At 39.0% G+C, this 21,280-nt stretch overlaps 1 protein-coding gene across 4 annotated transcripts in view; it reads left to right on the forward strand.

The window, feature by feature from the left end:
* NRXN3 (neurexin 3) overlaps positions 1 to 21,280 on the forward strand; it is a 961,828-nt gene that overhangs the window by 121,195 nt on the left and 819,353 nt on the right. The window lies entirely within an intron of this gene.

The raw sequence follows: 21,280 nt of genomic DNA on the forward strand, positions 1-21,280 counted from the left end.
ATGTTATTGCTGCAGTAAATTCCCAGGGTCCAAAATTTCTCTCATCTTTAAAATACTTCATGATGTCCCAGTTGAATTAGTGAGACCTATATCTTTCTGTTTCCTCTGCTGAGATAGCTTAGGTCTTCCCTTTCTTCTCTTTTTCCAGAGCAAAAGCTACTGGCATAAGAGTGTTTCCGTGATCAGCACCAGTGGTTGGAACAGCCTTAAGTGTTTCAATTTCCTGTTTCCTTACACTTCAGTTGTTGTATTTTATTGCTTAAAACTTTGAAGAAAAGTAGAAGTGGTGCAAAAGAGAGGAAAAAGTTTTGTTGCTTTCATAAAATCTTAGACACAGTCTCCTCTTCTTGCTCTCATTGGTAAGAATCCAGGAAAAAGCAGAACCATTTAATAAATAAGCTAGATACTAAACTTAGTTTGTAAAGAGAAGCGTGAATCAGGAGTTAAGGATCTGTGAAAGCACCTCATCCATTTCCCTGCCAGTGCTTTGTATGGCATAAAGTTAAAATAGCAGTGTCCTTATGATACATTTTCTGCTGGTGTATGCTCCAGGCGAAGAAACAATGCTTCAGTGTGTGTGTATGTGCATATGCGTGGGCAGCTGGCTCATTTGTTCCTTAGGTATTCATTGGAGATTGCTGTCATTGTTCCTCATTTTATTAGCTTTTGCCAAGTACTTCCACTTTTACTAAGGACAGCAGGGTTTATGGCAGTGATATTTCTCACAGTGTCAGAGATAAAATACCAGGCTAATCACAGACTCTCTAGTAATTTAAGTTGCAAAGGAGAAGTGGTCTTGTTTTGAAGAAGTCCTACTTGGGAGTGTTAAGTCTCCTTGGAGAGACTTGTTGGATAGGCAGCCTGGAGAATTTGATACACTTCATGGTCTCTAGGAAGGTAAATAATTTGTCTTAAATGATGGGGGCAGAGAGGGGAGATATCTAATTTCAGTTGCTATTTTTCTTCCTAAGCAGTAACTCAGACTCTCTCATATTTAGGGTTTCATCTTAAGAGGAGCTAAGCACCCTGAACTCCACTGGTGTTAGAAAGAGTCTGAGGTGTTTGGTCTCCTATTGAATGAAACCCCCACAAACAAACAGACTTTCTCCCATGGAAGGGGGAGGTAAGGAAAGGAAAAAAGACAAAACTGTTCTCCCTAGTCCACTTCCTTTCGCTTTTTGTTAATTCTAATTTTTTATCCCCCAAGATTAAGAAAATCTACTCCCTTTGGCCTCATGCGGAGCATGATCTCCCAAAGGAAAGGGAAGAAAGGAAAGGGATGGTACTATATTTGTTTTTCTGGGGAAAAGACACTGATTCTACCCTAAAGTTAGGCATGTCCCCAGTGTTAGAGCTAGGCTGCTGGACAAAATTTCTTTGGAGGAATAGAGGTCTATGTTCATTTCTGCTAGGACACCTGAGTGTCACATCCAACCCTGTCTCAGTTATTCCAAGGTCTTGATTATTCTGAAGACTTGCCTAAGATAACATATGTATCTTTGGGATGGCATATAAATACATAGCATACAATTTCTAGAGTGTGCTTTGTACACATGCATATTCTGGGACACTTGGAGAAGCTGCTGTCGGTCCTACCGCTGTTAGGGTGAAATTAGCGTAGAACCTGAAATCTGATATTTGAGGAAAAACTGGGCCTGAATGCACAAAAAATAAAGGGAAGAGGATCTTTTGGAAGCATAGAAGTAATTCCAAGCTGATGGGCTGGTCACCTTCATTTAGAACAAATGTTGAGTTTGAGAAGAAGGGAAAATCCATTGCAGAAGGCAGTCTGAAGAGCAGTCTGCCTCATGTTGGCAGGAGCATGGGCTCTGAGATTTAGAACATTAAAACAATGATGAAATTAGGTCACAGATTCTACTAATTCAGCTCTGATCAGCTTCCCCACTTCTAGTAACAATTAAATGCTTATCTCTTCCTTTCACATACATTAAATTAATCAACCATGAGCTAAAAGTAATGCAGTGCTTTGGCTTAGACCCACCACATTTTCCTAGTAGCTTGGACCTCTGCTGGCTCAGTACATGTGCAGGGCACTGTAGCAAAAGCCAGTATAGTGTTTCTGAACAAATGTAATATTATAGTACTCAATTGAACCATTTCAGTGAGAGGTCACTAGAGGAGGGGGGATGTTTTGCTAATATTTAGCTAGGGAAATTATAATGATGTGTGTTTCAGCAGCACTTATGTATTAAGCCTGGTACTATCTGTCTGCTCAGTAAGAGACAATCCTTGAGCTAAAAACTGTAAACACATGGAGCAAATAGGTGTTAGACGAGGAGAAAGACAGGTCATTCAGAGATACAGAAAAAGAGGAAGGTACTTGTCTGTCCTAGTGTATATCCCAACCACTTGTTCACCTTGTGTCTCATGATCACTGAAAAAACATCTGCTGAAGTCAAATATATTTGAGGGCAAATTGATTCAGGACTAAGATTTTCTAGGGCATAGCTGTATGTTCTGGTAGAGGCAAACATATTGCCACACACTTCCTAATCTAGGTCATCCAGATGTGAGGATTTTCTTCAGGATGGTTAATAGAAATTGACACTTGATGCTCAGGAGTTTCATTTGACTTTTGTTAGTGTAGCAGCGCACCTGAGTTAAGGTGACCACACTGTTTCTTGGCAGAACTAGCTCACATCTAGCCAGCTTGCATCTTAGGGTTGCCTCTTGATGACCAGGTAAATGTGTTCTCAGTTTCTATTATCTTTGTTCCCCTTTGTGAGGCTGCACCACAGCATTTGAGAGACAGCTATGATGTCTTTCAGTGTAGATGTTAGATCAAGACTTTCAATAGTAATAGTACCAGATCTATCACTTTCTATATAACTTTGTCCATGCCTTACAACTCACCCTCTTGATTTTTTTTTTGCATTTTTGGTCTATGAAGTTGAACTAATACATGCAGTCTGGGATGCTTTGAGGATTAATTTGCTTGCAAAACCTGCTATGCAGAGCTATGAAGATCTGTACATAAAGGAGAACAGTTAGTAAGTTGTCTTCTTGGTGAAGCACCTTGGTGCTTCAAAATTTCAAAACATCAATGTGTTTTGAAGCATCTTGATAGTTCTAAATTACAGTATTTGTTTTTCTTTGTCATCCTTTTCCTAAAGAAGGGCCTTCAGTAGAAATTCAGGGTGTGAAGTGTTGCAATTAAGATGTATCAAAATATTGTTATGACATCCAAACCTGAAAGCTGCAGGTCAGATCACAGACCTTCTACAAGGGATGAGTGTGAGACTCAAAAGTAAAGCCAAAAGAGGCCATGTTGAAAAAGGCCCACTATTTCATTTCCTGTGTCTTTACACAGCACAGAGATTTCTGCTGCATATCTGAGTCAAGTTTGAATTTTCCTTGCCCTAGGATACAGCCTCTCCTTACTGATAGTGTAGTTTCTCTCATTTAAAATGCTTCTGGGAAGTCTTCAGGCTACATACACTCCTATGCATCTAAGGAAAAAACCTACTATAACTTTGAATGCTATAAAATTAATGATAAAGATAAAAATATGTATTACATGTAAGTGTTGAAGTGTACTACTCAGGAATGTGGGTTAGGGAAGATTACCCAGGTTTGTCTGCCTTTGTGATATTATCCTTTCAATTTTATGTACCTTACAACTGCTGTAAAGATGTAGTTTTGCTTAGTGCTTTTTCCTTATTGGAAAGAACATTACAACCTCCTTCAACAGTATGTTGCTATTTGTACTCCCAGGCCAAGGAAGCAGTGATTTACATCTGTGAAATACAGAGTTAAGTTGATGGAACTGCTGTTTGAATGAGAGGAAACTTGGCCTTTGAGTTTTCCAGGGAAGAAAAGGTGGGAAAAAAGCTGTTTTCCTTGTGTAACATATATAAGTCTATTGGAAGTACTTGCTGAAGTGTTGATTTGTAAGCATTGGACTGAGGTGGATTTGAGGATAAAAGAAATTTGAAATGTCAGTCAGTCATGGCTGGAGGGTGTCAGCTGAGGCTGGACACAAACCTGGGTGTGTTAGTGGTACCCTGGCTGCCATCCTCAGGCAGGAGCGAGGGCTCTGCTGGCAGAGGCTGATGGATGGCCCCAGGGAGTACATGTAACAGAAGTAGTTATGTGATACAGGGTGCACACTGCAAGCAATTACAATTTGAATAAGTTATCAATGGAAGGAGGTAGGGGACTGGAAAGCAGCTTTATTAACCTCCTGAAGCTATGTTCACAGTGTTTTAAAAAAGTTTATGTATTGCTGTGAATTGCAATCATGGTGACAAATGCTGGTGCCCAGAGAGTTTGTGATCACAGCCTCTTTAGCAGGCAGTGCTTTACCAGAACAATTCAGAGCAACAATCTACATATATTCAAAATAAAATGAATGAGGAAGATGAAGTGTAAAACCCTGGACAAGGACAAACCTTCTAATAAATCTTGCCTCAGGTTTTCCTACTGTGTTCTTTGGCTTTGCTGTCTCATGAAACAAACATTCCTGGTGCTGTGTGTCCCTTTTTGTGCTCTGATATGGTCATTTAATTCTAGCTAAGCTGAATGAACAGGGGTAAAAGCTGGGGGAAAAGATTACTGACAAAATACTGGTCCAAATCAGGGTTACATATTCAGGAGAAGCAACAGAGAAACACCAACCAGTAAGTGAAACAGTAATGATGGCTTTGCACCACCTTTGTGCCTCTGGGTTTTAAAACACCTCAGTGGAGGGGTGGCAAGACTGCCTTGTGTATTTGCATCTCACAGCTGCTCAATCTTGGGGGGTCTGTTGATTATGGTTCGACCCAGGAGCCATGTCCTCTCTTTTCATCTGCACCTCCTTTGGTGTATCACTTGCTGCAGCTTGTGAAAGGGCAGCAGAGTGACACATGCATTATTTATATCTCTATTCTCTATTGTAAGAAGTCCATAGCAGGACTAAAGTAGAGCTTATCAAAACATTCAGCAAAATATATTTTTGACAAAATTCTTTAATGAAATTTAGTTTCTCTCAAGGAGAGGTGAGCAAACCAGAAAAAATTCCTAATTTTACATGTCTAAATTTAAATACTTAGTCTTATTTTTCAAGTAGCAGCCTTAAAAATACATTGATACATTTCAGTGATGAAAAAATTTCTGTGAAGTTTTGACCTTTCTCAAAATCTCAAACAATAAAATAAAGGTAGAAAAATCACTGTCTTTATAACAAGATTATGATCTAAAATAGCAAAATCTGCCCTGATGATTTACTAGGATCACAGAATAGCCCATGTTGGAAGAGATCTTGAAAGATCATCTGATCTTTGTTAAGCTTTTTCCTTCTCCAAGTTTATTCAAAACTAATGTTCACTGCCACAGCTAAATGTACTATGACTAGTGGTTAAGTATTTCAAAGGAGGACCTTATTTTAATCTTTAAAAATCCAGTGATATTTTTTCTGGAAGTCTTGGAGTTTTCACCCCAGAGTCTTGATTCCCAACTCAGGTGATTCAGTTTCTATTCTGCATTTCCCCTACTGTTTCAGTTGATTACAGTTTAGTCTGTCTGCCTGTCTTAAATAATCTGCAGAGTGCATTTAAGCAACCTCTACGCTGTAAAAAAGGTGGCTGTGTATCAGGGATGGGGACAGTGATTTAATAGTTTTTAAGTAACATGCTTGGAGATTCCTGGCATGGAAGTTCATAGGTAAACACAGTTCTGTGTAATTACTGCTTAGTAGCAAAGCCTTATCAAGTTTATCTAAGTTTAGACTTATATAATCTCGAGATTTTTTTTATCTCTGTTTCCTCAGTTTGCTGAATCTCTTTTACTCTCTTTGGCATCTTAAGTAGTTATACTTGCAAAGACTGTGGCTAACAACCTTAATGATACATTATTTGATTTGTAAAATAGTATATTTACATTTTTTTTTGGAATCCGGTTTCTTTTTCTTGCTGTCTAAGGGGAGAAGCTAAAGAAGTAACTCCTCTATCTTCCTTCTTTTGTTTTCCCAATCAGCTCCCAGGAGTCACTGCACAAAGTGTGCCTGGGGGAGACACAGGCCTGTTTTCATACCAACGTAGGAAGATTTTTCTCTGTGATAATTTCTATCTTGGTGTGGATGGACTATATCTGAATTTATCCCTCTGTGAAAAGAGATATGGCAATAGCTATCTTACGGGGATTTTTATATTCGTTATCATGTATTGTTTCCACAACACTGCGGTTGTTTAACCTGCTTTTCTTACAATTAGAAAATAAAATCAGTGACTCGAAACATACAAATTTACTGATATGACTTACAGAGACGATATCTTATTTGTTTTCAATGAGATTAAGCAGTGTGTATGTGAATGTAAAGCTTCACTTTTTGCCATTCATGAAGAAATCGGTGTGGATTTCTGAGGGGTGGGCTCAGGGGCTGTGTGCAGAAGCAGAAGCGGTGCCGCAGTGACTGCAGGGCTCTCGCGGCTCAGGCCCCGGCTGGGACACAGCTCTGCAGCATTGCGTGCCAGGCCCTCGGTCTGTGACACAGCTTCGGAAAAAACTAACACTTCTTGCCTGAAAATGGCTTGTGAGGCCCCTGAGGTTCTGGACCACAGGGAGGAGCAGGGAAGCTGTTGGTCTGGTGGCATGACCTCTAGCTCAGGTCCTGCAGCATGAGATGAGGAGACACTGCAATCAGGCCAGCTCTCTGTGCGGTCACCGTGCAGAGGACAAACCAGCGGCCGATGCATTAACTGGGAACAAGTTCATTTAGATTAAAAAAAATGTTAATGAGCATTTTGAAACACTGAGAGTCTATGAGGGACCGCCTGCCTGGAATGAGCATTTACCATATGGTGCCTTTGGAAGCTAATACTCATTCTCATTATTTTAAACTATTAGAAACATTGCAGGTGTTTTGTAGTAATCTCTATTGTCTAATTAGAACACTCTCAAAACTGGCTTGTTCTGCCTGCTAACGAATATTGATTTGAACAGCTGAGTTTGTCTTGTATGAGTGATGCGATTGTGCTAGGTGCCATTTTGTAGTCCTTTTTGCTGAGTAGTTAATTGAGGAAGAAGAGACTAGAACCGAGTGAATAGATGTGCTGATTCACCTAGAGGTGTGATTAGCCTAGCTAGGAGGACCTACAGCTTGCACCAGTATTTTCCATTGCATTATATACCTAGGAAGTTTTTCTGATGGTGGTGTTTTAGGCATTGAAAAAAAAAGAAAGAAAAAAATGGTGAAACTCATTGCAGAAAAGGTAAGTATAAGTGTAAGAATGGCATACTTGAGTTTGCGTATTTCTGTTGTTGCTGACACAGAGTTATTATTTCTGTTGTTGCTGATGCAGAGTCATTCCTTGGAAAGTACTGAATAAACTTCATGATCAGATACCCCTGGTGAGGGCCACTAACAGAGGCAATGGAAATGCTTTTCTTCCCTTCCCCTTTGTAGTTGATACTGATAACAAAATTGTCCAGATCGAAACTTTCTAACACAGTTTTGAGTATTAGAAAGCAGGTATTCTTTATTACAGTGTGCTGGTCACTCAGAGGATCCTTCTTCTAATTGACTGGCCCAAGCATTGGGTAAACAGAATGTTTATCATGCACACTGATTACATATTCATTAGCTGTCCTCCCCGAACTTGATGTATATGTACCACTTTCTTTTACATAGTTGCACCCCTTATTGGAAGTCCTTATGTGGTTCTTTGGGGGTCTGTTTTCTGTGTCTGGTGACCTTTTTAGGTGGCTGTTCCTCGACCCCCGCTTTTGAGTAAGCACAGTATTGCTGTTTTGCATGAATTCTGCTTTGTGGACCTTGCAGAACTGAGCTGGCATCCTGCTTGTGTTTTGCATGACTTCTGTTTGCCCAGGTTGCATCCTTTCTCTGCTTTTCCAAGGCTGTGCTGTTCTGTTCTACTGTCCTTATCAATACTGCTTCTGACAACATGGATTCAAAGGATCAACATAGACTAGAAGAAAGGTTTAAAAGACTAGTTGAGAAACTGGACTCTTTCTTTTTTGGTGAAATTGAAGTGGGTAAATGTGAGACACGGTGGAGTAGCCTGAAGAGACTATTATCTATTTTCATTAAGTAAATTTGTTGTGTGTTAATGTGGCAATTTCCTTATGCAACTAAGATCATGTTTGTATTTTAAAAAGGGAAAGAATGCAAGTATTGTGAGCCCTTTGACTTCTCGGTCTGTCTAGTTCATAAAGAGTTAGAAATGCAGCTTTCTTACATCTTAAAAAGATTTGTGATAAAGGTGGATGTAGTAGTGTTTGTGGGCTTCTGAAACTTCAGCATGAAAATTCCAATCTTAAATGTCAAGCATAAGTAGATATGGCATCTAAAGTTAAGAGGGTAAGTACATCACTTGGTTATGACCTTTCTTTTTCTACAAGTTTATGTATTTCAGTGATGATTATAATATGAGAAAGCAATATAGACTGTTAAGTTGTTGTTTTTTGAGGTCTTGTAGTGTAATAGACACACATTTTCCCCCACACGTTCTCTGAGAGGCTCATTTTCACAGCTTGATAGAACATACACAAAACAATGATTGATGTTCATATTTTCAGAGCTGCCAAGTGTTGTTCATATGCCTGCTTTGATACATGCATTTTTGATGGGTCTTTCATGGTTTCCTCTGTGTCAGAGAAGATACCAAGACGAAAAATGAGGCACTGTTCCATAAATTAGCAGGTTGCCTAGGGTTTGGGGTATTGTCCAGACTTGTCTATACTGCTTTTCTTTCCTAATTTTAATACCAATTTCTGAGTCTCTAGTAAACATCGTTACTGGTGGAATTTGTATTTAATCGGGAAAAAACTTAGTGCAAGGCTGCTGAAGGAGACTATGGAAGTTCTCTGATAAAAAATGATCAGCAGTTCATTTACTTTACCAGTTTACTTTCCAAGGAAGGAAAGCTCTGTGTACTGGGACAACCTCCAGGGAGAATTGTCTGTGTACTGACAATATTAGTATCTAACAGTAATATCTAATATCTCTTGCTGATAGACAGAAGGGTGCTCTGAGACCCAAGTCAGTCAGGGCTGACTTGCCAACAGTAGTAAAAGAGTTGGGCACCAATTGCTGATGTTTCATGTCTTTTATACAGTTCAACAGTAACTGAAGTAGTTATGGAGAAAGAAGGATGGAAATCTCAAGGATGTGTGCTTAAATTCAGTAGTGGCACCTGATAAGGAAGAAAAGGAAATTATGTTTTCCTTCTTGGTTAGGGTAAATCCTTATTTTTAGTTAATTTTTTAGTGGTTTTAATTAATGGAATGGGGTTAGGCAGTTGGTTGGAGGGAGTTTGAAGGACTTGAAGGATGAGGAAGGTTTTGGCGCAGTCCTAGAGAGCAGAACAACATGCCTTAAGCTCCAAGAAGTTTGAAACACAGTTTGGTAAACTTACCTCTCTGAACAAGCAGCCTTATTCCCAGGTGCATGATGTTGGCACATCTAACAGAGCAGAGGCTGCAGGACATTGCCATCAGTTCCATTCATCTCCACATCACTGTTTCAATCCAGATTAGGTGAATAGGAAATACAGCATGGTTCTTGCTGATGAATGCTTGGTGACACCCTTTAAGTTAGTGATTAGTTTGCAGGGTTTCAGTTCTTATTTTTGGGCTGCAGATTCATTAACGTTTTTTTTCAGACTGCTGAGGCAAAGATGAGCCTGAGAAAATACTGAACTGTTCACGTTTTTCTGAAATTAAACTTCATGTTTGTTCCTTCTATTTGAAAGACTTCTGTGAGAATAGAATGAGTATGAAACTGTATTTGTAGTTACTATACCACTTAATTTACTGCCTTGGCTAAATCAGTCCATATTTTTAAATTTTAAGTTTATAGTTACAATGAGCTTTGTTAGCAAAATAATTATTTCGTTCATATAATGCAAATTCCTTAATACTGTGTGTGTAGAGCTGTACAAAACTTAATAGCCATATCTGCTCTAGAAGTTCCATATTCTGTGTCTTTTGCCTCTTATTGCAGCAAGGATGACAAATTCTATTTTTCTGAGAAATTAATGAACAGCCAACCCAGAACTTAGTTTGAAATTTGCTTCAGACTTGTCCCAAGGTTGGGAAAGTATAAATGCTTTTCTTCTATTATCCTGAGTCTTTGTATGCATGGATCCTAGCCAAAAAGGCTTTCCATGTGGTATTTTTTAACTGAATTGATACAGCAAGTTCAGGGAATTCCGCCTCTTTTTTATTCAAGACTGTTCTCAGGAAATTCCCAGCCTGATTTTTGCACAGTGTGGAGGATTTCAGCTGAAAATGTGGAAAAAACAATCTCTTTTCCTCTTATTTTGTTGCTTCAAAAGTGTCAGTCTTGTGTCAGAACAGGGAAATTTAAAACTGACACTACATTGTTTCCCACATTGTTTTAATTACTGCTGTGATTCTTCTGTTAATTTAAAGCCTTGTAGTTGAGAATTCCAAATAGAACTCTGTCATGAAGTTCTAAAAGATATCTACTTCTCTAGTTTGGTAGTAGCCTGCTACTTAAGATATATGTGAAATTCTGTCAGTGAAAATGTTGGACGGTGTTTTATGCCATGGGAATGTATCTGATAGAGCCAGAGACTGCTGCTCTTTTCACTTGGTTGTAAGGGTGATGCTAACTTTTCCTTGGTTTGGGAAGTGGAGGAAAGGACAGTGAAAATCAAAGTATAGGTATATTTAAAAGCTGAAATGTGAAAAAAGCCAGATTTTTTTTTTAAATTGTTTTGATTGTTTCTATTTGAAAAAAAAAATCTGATATGATATATATATATATATATATATGTTTAGGTTTTACTGATGTTTGAAACCCTGAAAACTAAGAGCCCAGATGGTCAAGAGCACTTTTTAAGCTGCTATTTGGAGTTAGATGCAGAACCATGCAAGGCACTATGAGCTGGCAGCTTCAAAGAGCCAAAAGCATTTCTAGATCTGTGGTTTGATAGGAGTCACTGTGAGGTGAACCTGACAGTGACTCTTGTGAAGGGAAATCCTCAGACTATCAGCCTGGAGTAAAACATTTTTGTGTTCCTATGTAACAAACAAGGAGGATGGAGAAAACCAGCTTTTGCTGTGCATGATGATTTTTTTGTAAAACCTGTGTAAGAAATGTGAGAAGTATGGGAAAAATGATTGGTCATGAGCCACCACTTTCACTGCTGCAAGATAAAAGCCAACTGTGAAAGGGATCAGCACTGTAAAATGGAGCTTTTCTCATGGTAACACTATTGGAATATTATATAAGAACACTTAGGAGTACTCTTTTGCTCAAGACAACATGTAAATGTGGGACAGCACTCAGTGGAAAGATGTGGACACGAAAACTGATCCTTTGTTTGTGAGTGTGTAATATAAATATATATGTATATATTTTAATACATATATATATATATGTCTGACCGTCCATCCGTCCGTCCATCCATCCATCCATCCATCCATCCATCCATCCATCCATCCATCCATCCATCCATCTCTATCCATTTGACTTTGCCTTCTGAGACACAATCCTCTTCATCTCCTTGTCAGCCTCCTCCATTATCCCTTTTATTCCTTTGTTATTTAACTAAAGTCTAGAACAAAATGTCTGTAAAAATAAGCTCTGACTTGGAAAAAGCTATCAATTAATGCCTCTCATATATCTCCCCTAAATCCCAAATTAGGGGAGCCTTGTATGTCTTGGCTCAGATAAGGTTTCAGTTCTGAACATTGATGAACCCCTATCATGATGTTTGTTGTGGTGTGAGACCTTGCTACAGAAGAATGTGTTGAAATTTTTTTCAAAGGAGAGAGGCCATTTTTGAATGATTGTATTTTGGGTAAGAGGCAGCAAATGGGCTTTGATGGAGTGGGGCTGCTGCAGGCAGGGCTTGCCAGAGGTGCCAGGGCCATGTGAGGGCTCCCAGCATAGACACAGAGGCCTGTCTGCCCTGACAGTGTGGCCAGGGGCAAGATTGGCTCCACATATCTGTAGCTGCATTTCAGTCTGCTTTGGAGCCACAGACTTTCACAGAACACTCAGCTCAAAGGGGGAAATTAGTGCCATGGGGGCTGTTTTCTTTATGTGAAAAGACTCGGCTGGATGGAGCAGCCAATAAAGATTTTAATATATTTTCTCAGTGCATAACCCACATATTTCAGCTCCCTGGATGGGGTCTTTATTTCTGAGGTGAATGACTGAGGAACACTTCCAGGGGGTTGAGAAAGTGCAAGGTTTTCTGGAAGGTGAGATATTAGATTTTTATAATCTAATGTTAACTTTTCAAGGCGTGACTGTGGCTGAGCGAATAAAAAGGCATTACTTTTGCAGACAGGAAGATTTTCCCCTGCCTGAGCTGTTGAGCCTATTGATACAGCACTCAGCTGTAATGCTGTCAAGGGACATTTGGCAGTGTAACTTGTCTACCATTACTTTGATCTTGATATTCAACCTTTTTTTTTTTCAATGTTGTTAATATTATTTTTATGTGAATTAGGCACTGGTAACTGGTCTGTGATGAACATAATAGGAGATTGAAGCCTTTCTGTCTAGAACTCATCAGATGGATAGCCTCCATCCCCATTCTCCATCTGCTGTTCCCCACTGTGAGGAGCAGAGGCTCCAGTGCTATTGCTAAGAATGCAGGCTGATTCTGCATCTGAATTCTACAGATATTTCTGTAGAATATTTCCTGCTTATTATTGGAGAAAATGAAGTGTCAGTCTGTGTGAGACTAGCTTCTAGTTTTCCCCTGCCTTTTCCCCTCTGTACTTGCCATATTTATTGCAAGTGATTTCTAAAATTTCTGGACCTGTTAGTCTGTACTGAAGTCATTACAACTGTTATACCCTGGTACACTCAGCTGAGGAGTCTGGGGAGGTTCTCACGAAATGGAAAAGGACTGCTTCTTACATGGCATGGTTTCTGTGCCTACAGTTACAGCTGTAGAAAGTATCTTAGCTATGACTTGAGAGTCAATGATAGAGGTCTGTTTGGTTAAGAGTGCTAAGTGATCTAACTCATATTGGGTTGTCCCACTCTCTTGAAAAAAATGATGTAATAGCTCAGTCATGTGCTACCTAGACTGACTCCTGCTGCAGGGCAGGGCTTAAGATCCCAGGTGATGGGGCTATGCTGTCTGGAGCAGGAGCACACCACTGAACTGGCTACTGGAGCTGTGAAAAGGGATTGTCTTCCTTTCTGGAGGATTTGTAGTGTGGGAGGGCAACCATAGCTGGCATTTGTAAGAGGTTAGGTTGGTGGTTTATAAGTCTCTTAGCTAAGATTACACAGTACTCAAGGGGTTCTCCCAGATTTAAGTTGTGCTTTGGAGCTTTTAGGGTCCTATTAGGGTTGGACACTGGTTCTGGGGTTTTCTTTTGTTTTTTAGACTTCCTTAGGCTGGACACTGCAGGTGTGTTTGGGCTCTAAGTACACTAATAAGCTGTAATAGCCCTGATGATCTTCAGCTGGGGCCCACACCTATGGGCCCATGAATTCTATTTAAGCTCAGCATTGGCGCCTCAATCTTTCTTTCTGAGTTATGATGGAGAAGGGTTACTGATTTTTGATAGCTGCAGCAATGCCAGTGCCTAGCCATAGGATAGTGTGATCTGGACTTCAGCTTGTGGCCTTTGACTTCCTGGCTTGGCTTTTGGCCCAGCTTCATCACCATGGTTATGCCTGGCAACTGCAAGACCTCATCTCAGCTCTAACGAATGGATTGATTTCCCAGTTTGGCTTTGGAACTGCCTTGTCATTATGATGCTGCTTTAACATCTGGACTCTTGGTTGGATGTGGCTGCTCTTTCCAGGTTTGTCTTCTTTCTGTACCGTGGGACAGAGCCTGGCCAGTAAGGCTCTGGTCTTGCTGGTCACATTATCCCCCGCAGTTCCCACCCCTGAGGAAAGGCGGTCCTGCAGTGTTCCCTAACTCTGAGTGAGAATAAACAGGAATCCCTGATTTACTGTTAAAATCATTATCTTTAGGATTTCTTGGGATAAGATGGGAGTTAAAATTCTTAGAAGGTGGGATTTAGAGTTGAGACCTATAAGGCTTTCCTGAGCCAAGGGAATGTGGTAAATCTGTGGGGTTTTGAAGCCGCAAATAGCGTTACAGACTGGTGTAATGCCCAAGCTAGAGTGAAGAAGTGCTGTGGAGGACCTATCTGTTCCCTTCCCAAAGGGCTCTACAGGATGTTTGGAGACTTTGGTCTGAAGGGTTTCAGGGTAGAATAATTTGCACTTACTGTCTGGGAGTTCTTACATTTAGGACCCCAGGACAAATCTTAAGGAAAAGATTAGGCGTGTAGAGCTCCAGCCAGACTACATGCCACACTATTTATTTAATGATTTAAATTCCAGACTGGATTCCGGCTTGAAGCCAGGAAGTGTTGTTAGACTACCTAGGTCAATTATGTTCACGTTTTCTATCATGTGTAACTAAGGTGAGGTATCTTGACTCCTGAACTCTTTTCCTGCTACTGTAGTTCTCAGTAACAAAACTAGGGAATTGAAGTATTGCTTGTGTTTGGTTACCAGTTTGCTATTTGACCAGAAGTTGCTTATCTCAAACTTTTGTGAATTTCTTCTCTCTAGATAGGAAACTAGAGGGATGGTAGATCTGTCACTGTTGTTTTTATACTGAACATTAGTCTAGTGAGATGGAGATTATTGTGGACAGCTGTAAGTTACTGTCCACAACATGTATATATTTAAGAAAAGAATGAAGTACTAGTACGGAACTGGTAATATTGCTGCTGTATTGCTATGGAGACTTTGTGTCTAAGAATCTGACTACAATAAACTGACTTATTTTATGGTAGGGGATGGGGGCTAGACTTGAATTGGTAACTATGTGATAAAAAGTATAACATAACTGGCTACTGAGTTGGTTAGTCCGAAGACTGAATTTGTTATCTGCTTGAGCATTCATCTTATTTTTTGACCCTACCTGGAGCAGAAGAGGTCTGTCTGAGTTGGACAGGGGTAGAAGGACAAGCAAGCTGAATTTAGCTCATCCATTGCAGCTTCAACATTTTTCCTCCTGTCAGCAGTATGTTTGGCCCTCCTGCTGTTAGCAGTACCTGAACAGCTATCTGTATGTATGCAATCTCTCAGGGAAACTATTGAGAAGATCTTATTTACTCTTACGGAGACCGAAAACACCTTAAATGTATCAATGGCCTTTGCTCATTTAATGGGAGGCAGCCGCCGCTCTTTGTCCATTTTTTTGTTGATGGATGAGAGGACTTGCTTGTGGAACAGAAACATGTGATCACAGATTTGTCCCCAGATCTCCTGTCTACATAGACAACTGTAGATAAACTTTTTATAATGAATGAAATTAATATGGTGTGCATCTCCTAATTCTTGTTGATTTTTATTTTTTTATTTCATACTATTATCTCTGTTTACTTGCACAGTAACACTATAACCTGGCTCTTTGCTATTAGATATCATGATGGTTAAATATTTAGTGTGTTAAAAAGTGTATAAATTGCCATTGTCTAACTATATATAGTTTGTATACATAAATTCTCAGAGCATAGTTCAGTTCTTATACACATACTTGGTTTCTGTTCATCTCTACCTATATTTCTTTAATAATTCTTTCCCTCCAGTCTGTTCTATGGTCTTTTTAGAACTGACATGGGTCACAAGCTTGGACAAGCAGCAGCAAGATTTGTCCCAGTAAAAAACCTTCATTGTTTCCTGAGCGGGATTTGTAGTAATTGAGGACTCAAAATGCAGTAGTCATGGGTAATGTTTGAATGGAAAACAGACAAGGAGTTACTTTTTTATGTTTATCAAAAGCAATGCTTCTCTGAATGGCCAATGTGAGCAGACTATGTATTGCCTGAATACAAAATTCAGCAGTGAAATTCCCTTTTCATAGAAGGACAAAATGATTTGGTTACTTTTTAATGTGCAGAATAAGATAACAAAAATAGTTAGTGGAGAAGGAGTCTACATTGTGTTTCCTCTTGGAAGATCACTCAAGATAAATACTATTCATTTGACAATCCAGTTTTGAAAGAATTGCAGTGCAAGAGAATGTGAGAAAGAATGTGCAGGAATCTGAAAATTAGATAGTCCTCAATTCCTGCAGAAATGGCTGAATAGGAGTGATAAGAGAAAGGAAGGAACTACCTACCTATATTGAATTGCCTCTGTGAAAAACTAAAGAAAGCAAGCTAGCTGTCCTTGATAGACTCAAGATTGACAGCTTGCAGAGACAGAATGATGTTTGCTGCTTAATGTTTGTAGCTTAAAAAAAATTCAATAAATTTCTGAAATTTGCCTTAATTCAAAGTTTGGTTTTACTTTTTTGGGGGTTGTTCTGTTATTTCTGAATGAAACGGAATGAATCAGTGAAAATCTTTAAAGTAGTGACAGCTGGAGAAGATTTGTAGGAGTGACTATAGAGCTGGATGGACATCCCTGAGCATCTGCCCTCTTCCAACCACTTGCAGTTCAGCCATGGATGAAGTTTGGAGGGTTTGGGATTTTTAATTTGATTTTCAGGTGTGGTGTTCTTGGGCCAGTAAAATGGGCATGGAAATCTCTTGTGAATTATGTTTGAAAGTTTTGTGGGCAGATTCTCTGGAAAGTAAGACCTGATTAAAAAGGATAGAAGAGTGCCCAGATTGCTACATTTCCATTACCATACTGAATGAAAATTTCATTTTCTAGTCATAAGGTCTTGGTACAATTCTCAGGCTCTGAATTTGGCATGAGGTCACAGAGAATGATAGTAGAGCGAGTCTCTGGTGTAAGCAGGTAGGAAAATTTGTCAAGAAGAGAGACTTAGTGAAGTAAGGGATATATTTAGAAGTGAAAAAAATGAGAACATGGATGGAGAGGAAAAGAAATGAAGTTATCAGGTGAGAGAATAAAAAAGACAAGAACAAGAGCATGGAGAAATGTACAGTATTATTTTGCAGCAAAGTCAGAATTAAGTAGGGCCAGAAGTAAAATGGAAGCAGGGGTAGTTGTACATTTACGAAATGGAAAGCTGAATGATGTTATAATTGTGTATAGGTCTAGTTTGTTTCACTTTAATTAGAAGACTACCTTGGGATAAGGCTTATTATTCTGAATTAGTAGATACTCTTGGCCCTGAATTATGATTTAGTATATGAACAGGAGAGAAAGACTCTGTTCTTCTGCTCCTTTAAGGAAAAGCAATTTGATGAGTTCAACAGGGACTGTGTGTGTCACTGGAGGCAGGAATCCAAAGTATGGGAAGATTAAAGACAGCTGTCAAAAGTAACAACCAACCTGCATCTTCATTGTGATGTGACTAGTGGAGGTGTTTTTGTTTGGTTTGTTTTTCTTTGCTGTGCAGTGACCAAGCAATCACACTTCCCCTCTCACTTGCCGGATTACACAGATAATTTAATAAATATCTCTAAACTTCGGGACTAATGTGCTTCAAATCGGAAGTACAAGTTAAGCCATTTTGATAACAGTAAAACATTTAAATCTTGCATTTAGCTATTTGCCTGTTGTCCCAACCAGCTATGGTAGAGTTTGGAGCTGAGCAGAGAAATCCCAGCTCCTTTTTCTTTGCTTTGCCTTCTATATGCATTCTGGTCTGCTTGCATTATTGAAATAGAGGTGGTCTTGGGAGGAACAATGTTGGGGGGGTGTTGATGGACTTTGTATGTCTACAACACTTCAATTGTCCTTGGACATGGGAAGTTGGTACAGTTCTTTTTGATAAAGTATGCCAACAACCCTTTCCCCCTCCTCTGTCTTGACCCTTTTGGGATCAAAAAGGAAAATTAGTTCAGTGGGAGAAATTCTGGTCAAAAATAATAACATTGTAAGCAAATGAATATTTATTTTCTGGTAATTCTGAATATTCAGTTGCCTTAACAACAGACTGAGACATGGCATATTTAACTTCACATACTTTTAAAGAACTTTGATCCATGACCAGAAAATTTCATCAGGATAAATAACAAATAAAACTGAAAATACACAGTTATTAGGTTCCTAGCAGCCCCCAGCTTATGTAAAACCTAGGAAATGAAGGGTATTTGTTCTGTGCCCAGATGGTGATGACTCTGTGCCAGAGGAAAACCACCTCTTTTGTGAAAACCTCTGTCTCTTTGTCTTGGCTAACTGGGGAAAAATGTGACTGCCTAAATCTGAGTGACTTTTGGATTTCATCCCGCTGTGAAATTCTGCTGATTTGAGAGCAGGACCTACAGCCCTCCTGCCAGCTGGACCAGACTGAAAGCTTCATGTGCTGGCTGTTGTGTTGGAAGGGCAGTTAGCACTGTGGAGAGGTAGAACATATTAAAGAACACAAGTCTAGACATTGTGTTTCATACTTTGAATACAGAATTTATGCTCCTCCACTAGTAAAACTAGTATAATAACAATAATAATAATAATAATAATCTTATGTGAATTGTTTTAACCCAGTCTGCCTTGATTTCATCAGCTGAAAATTTAGCTGATGTTTTTTAGATCTTTGGAGATGCTGACCTTACAATCTGAAAAGAACCAACAAAATGATTCCTGCCTATATCTGCAGGTTGGCTGAAGGGGCTGTATTCTAAAGAATGGGACTGCCTGTCTCATGTTAACAGTGGGTGAACTTAAAATTATTCATTTTAGCACTGCTGGCCTTCCCACTGTTGCCCATTGTAGCAGAAAGCTGCTGTGGAGAAGCATGTCCCACAGTCTGAACTTGCCTTCCTGACTCCTCACTGCCAAAAGATGCTTTTGTCAGCTGCCAAGGCATAGTTGGTTCCCTCACATTTCTTTGATGTGTTTGCTTAGTTCAGAATTTTGTGACACCTGGAAAATATTTGGACAGCATTAAAGAATGGATTTTATATAAAAATAAATAGCACAGAACAGCTATTGTAACATCTGTATGTGTGGCCTCCTTTTTTAATATTTAAAAAAAGTTAATTTTTTCTCAAAACTGCTATGATATGTTAAATTGCTTTTTTAGTGCAGTGATATTTAGAATTTTCTATCCTCTGAAGCAATGCGTTTATTTTCAAGTTTTCTTGACGTCTTAAATTTTGTTCTGAAGTTTATAGGTAAGTATTGCTAATCTGAATTTTTATTTAATTTCCTTTAGAAAGAAATATATTTAAATTTGCATAGCTTAAACCATAATGCAATGAAGTATTGTGAAGAATGACGCAAGATTCGATTTTTGTTTATTGCTGTTGATTTTGTTATTATTGTGTTGATTTTATTTATTGTTAAAGTGATTGTAATTCAGTGCCCATTACTATCATTAGCTTGATTTGGCTTTGGGCTGGGCTCTTATTTCACATAGAAAAAAGTCTTTAGTTATTGTACTTCTTCCTGTAGCAAAAAAACCCCAGTGCAGCATGTTAGGAGTAAATTTTGTACGTTCTGTGCCGTTATTCTCAGTGTTACAGATTTCTTATCCTTGGTTTGCTTGTCTGGCACTTTTCTATTTTGCAACGTTTTATATAGATATTTTACAGGCTGAGACTCTTTGAATTTTGGTTTGTCTTAACCTGAAGACCATCTTAGGGTATGCAAACAGCCCAATGAAATGTTTGAAGTTAAGAATACTTGGCCATACATATCTCATATATGTAGTTTTCCAAATTCTATGTGAATACTGGTGTTTTGGTGGTGGTTTTGTGGTTTCTTTTCTGTTGTTGGGGGTTTTTTTTTGTTTTTTTTTTAATTTTTTTTTTGATGAGTAACAACATTAGGGATAGGGTTAAATACTTTTAATTGCAAGAATTGTTACCAGTCATGTTTTAAATTTGGGCATTCCTTTCATAATCAGACAGTGCTTCTAGCAGATAAATTGTATGCCTATTTTTTTCCTTCACAAATGAATAGTATCTTGAGTTGAATCGGTAAAGTATGGAGTAGGTGGGGAAAGGAACTCGACTACACTTTTTTTACACATAATAAATACATTTCCTGCTCTTATTTTACCTGTTTCAGTGAGTCAGATGTATTCCTGACGCAAGGAAGCTGTTAATGGTGGGAATGCTGATGTCAAGGATCACTAAGGTTGTGCTGCCTTGCTGCCTCTGGCTCTTCTTGCCAGTGCCCACCTGGCTAGCTTCTAGCACTAGTAGGAGCCAAAACAGGAGTATTGGAAACATTTTTTCCTTTTTTAAGATCTGGGAATTTTCAATGAAATATGTTTTAGTATTGCAAGTACAGCTGAAGGTGTCATGTATGGATGAGAGCTCAGTGCTGCACATAAACAGACTGAAGAAGATGTTCCATAAGGAGCAGAAAGTGGGAATTAGAAATAAACCTGACACCCACAGGAAGAATCTGGGGGTGGGGTGTATGATATTTGGTTGGGAGTGTGGCTATGCTTTCCTTGTCTTTGCCTTTTTGATGGAAACCACACACCTTTTTACTTTTGGAATTGGTTAGGATGCAAATCCCATTTTTACTGTTGATGAACTAGTGAACTTGCTGCTTTGTGTGCTTGTCAATGAAAAAAATGAACAGAAACTGAAAAGAAGCCAGTGTGGTATAGGCAGCTGGGTCTTGATAATATGCTATTAAAGGTAATGCCATGCAATTTCCTATTCTCTTGTTTCATGTTTTGTTGCTGCCACCTTTGCCACAAAGTCCATGACTAATACAAATTGGTCCTTCCTCTTTTGATGCATCATCTACATTATTGTAGTTCCTCCTCTGGTGGGATGCCAAGGCCTGACTTGCCAAGCCTTGGGGTGTGCTGATGTCTGGGACCAGCTTTTCCATAACCCTTATGAGTTCAGCCTGCCTTCTTGGGCACAAAAGGAAAGACAGTCAAATCCTATGTTTGGGTAAATTGCTTAATAGCTTTCCATTCTGTCTGTAATTCGTTTTAGGGTTACATGCTTTTATTTTAAAATCCTCCAGCTATTGCTTTCTTTAACTAGCAAAACAGCTGCAGAGCTTTCATGTAATCTGGTCATTGTATGATCAAAAGCTAAGCAAGATCTCTATTTTATCTAGAACTGTTTTTCTGCATGACAAAATCTTCCCTTGTGCTATCAAAATATCTTCTGATATCAGCTCTGCTTTAAATTTATTCTCCTGCCTTTTTTGGTGTGCAGACCAGTAATTGCATCTTCAGATCCAGAGATATTTTTAAGATTTTAAAGAACTTAAGGAAGTACAGGATTTGGGTTACATGTATGTTGCCTATATACCCCTCATTATTTGAGAAGCACAGAAGAACTGATGGATCAATAATTTGGAATGGTTTTGGAAGCAAACTTATTTTTTTTTCTCTTTCCCTATGCTAAAATTACAAGAAACAGAAGAGAAGCAAAAAGAGAGGGGGGGAAAAAAGGG

Source organism: Poecile atricapillus, chromosome 1 (assembly GCF_030490865.1).
Source record: "Poecile atricapillus isolate bPoeAtr1 chromosome 1, bPoeAtr1.hap1, whole genome shotgun sequence".
Lineage (NCBI taxonomy): Eukaryota > Metazoa > Chordata > Aves > Passeriformes > Paridae > Poecile > Poecile atricapillus.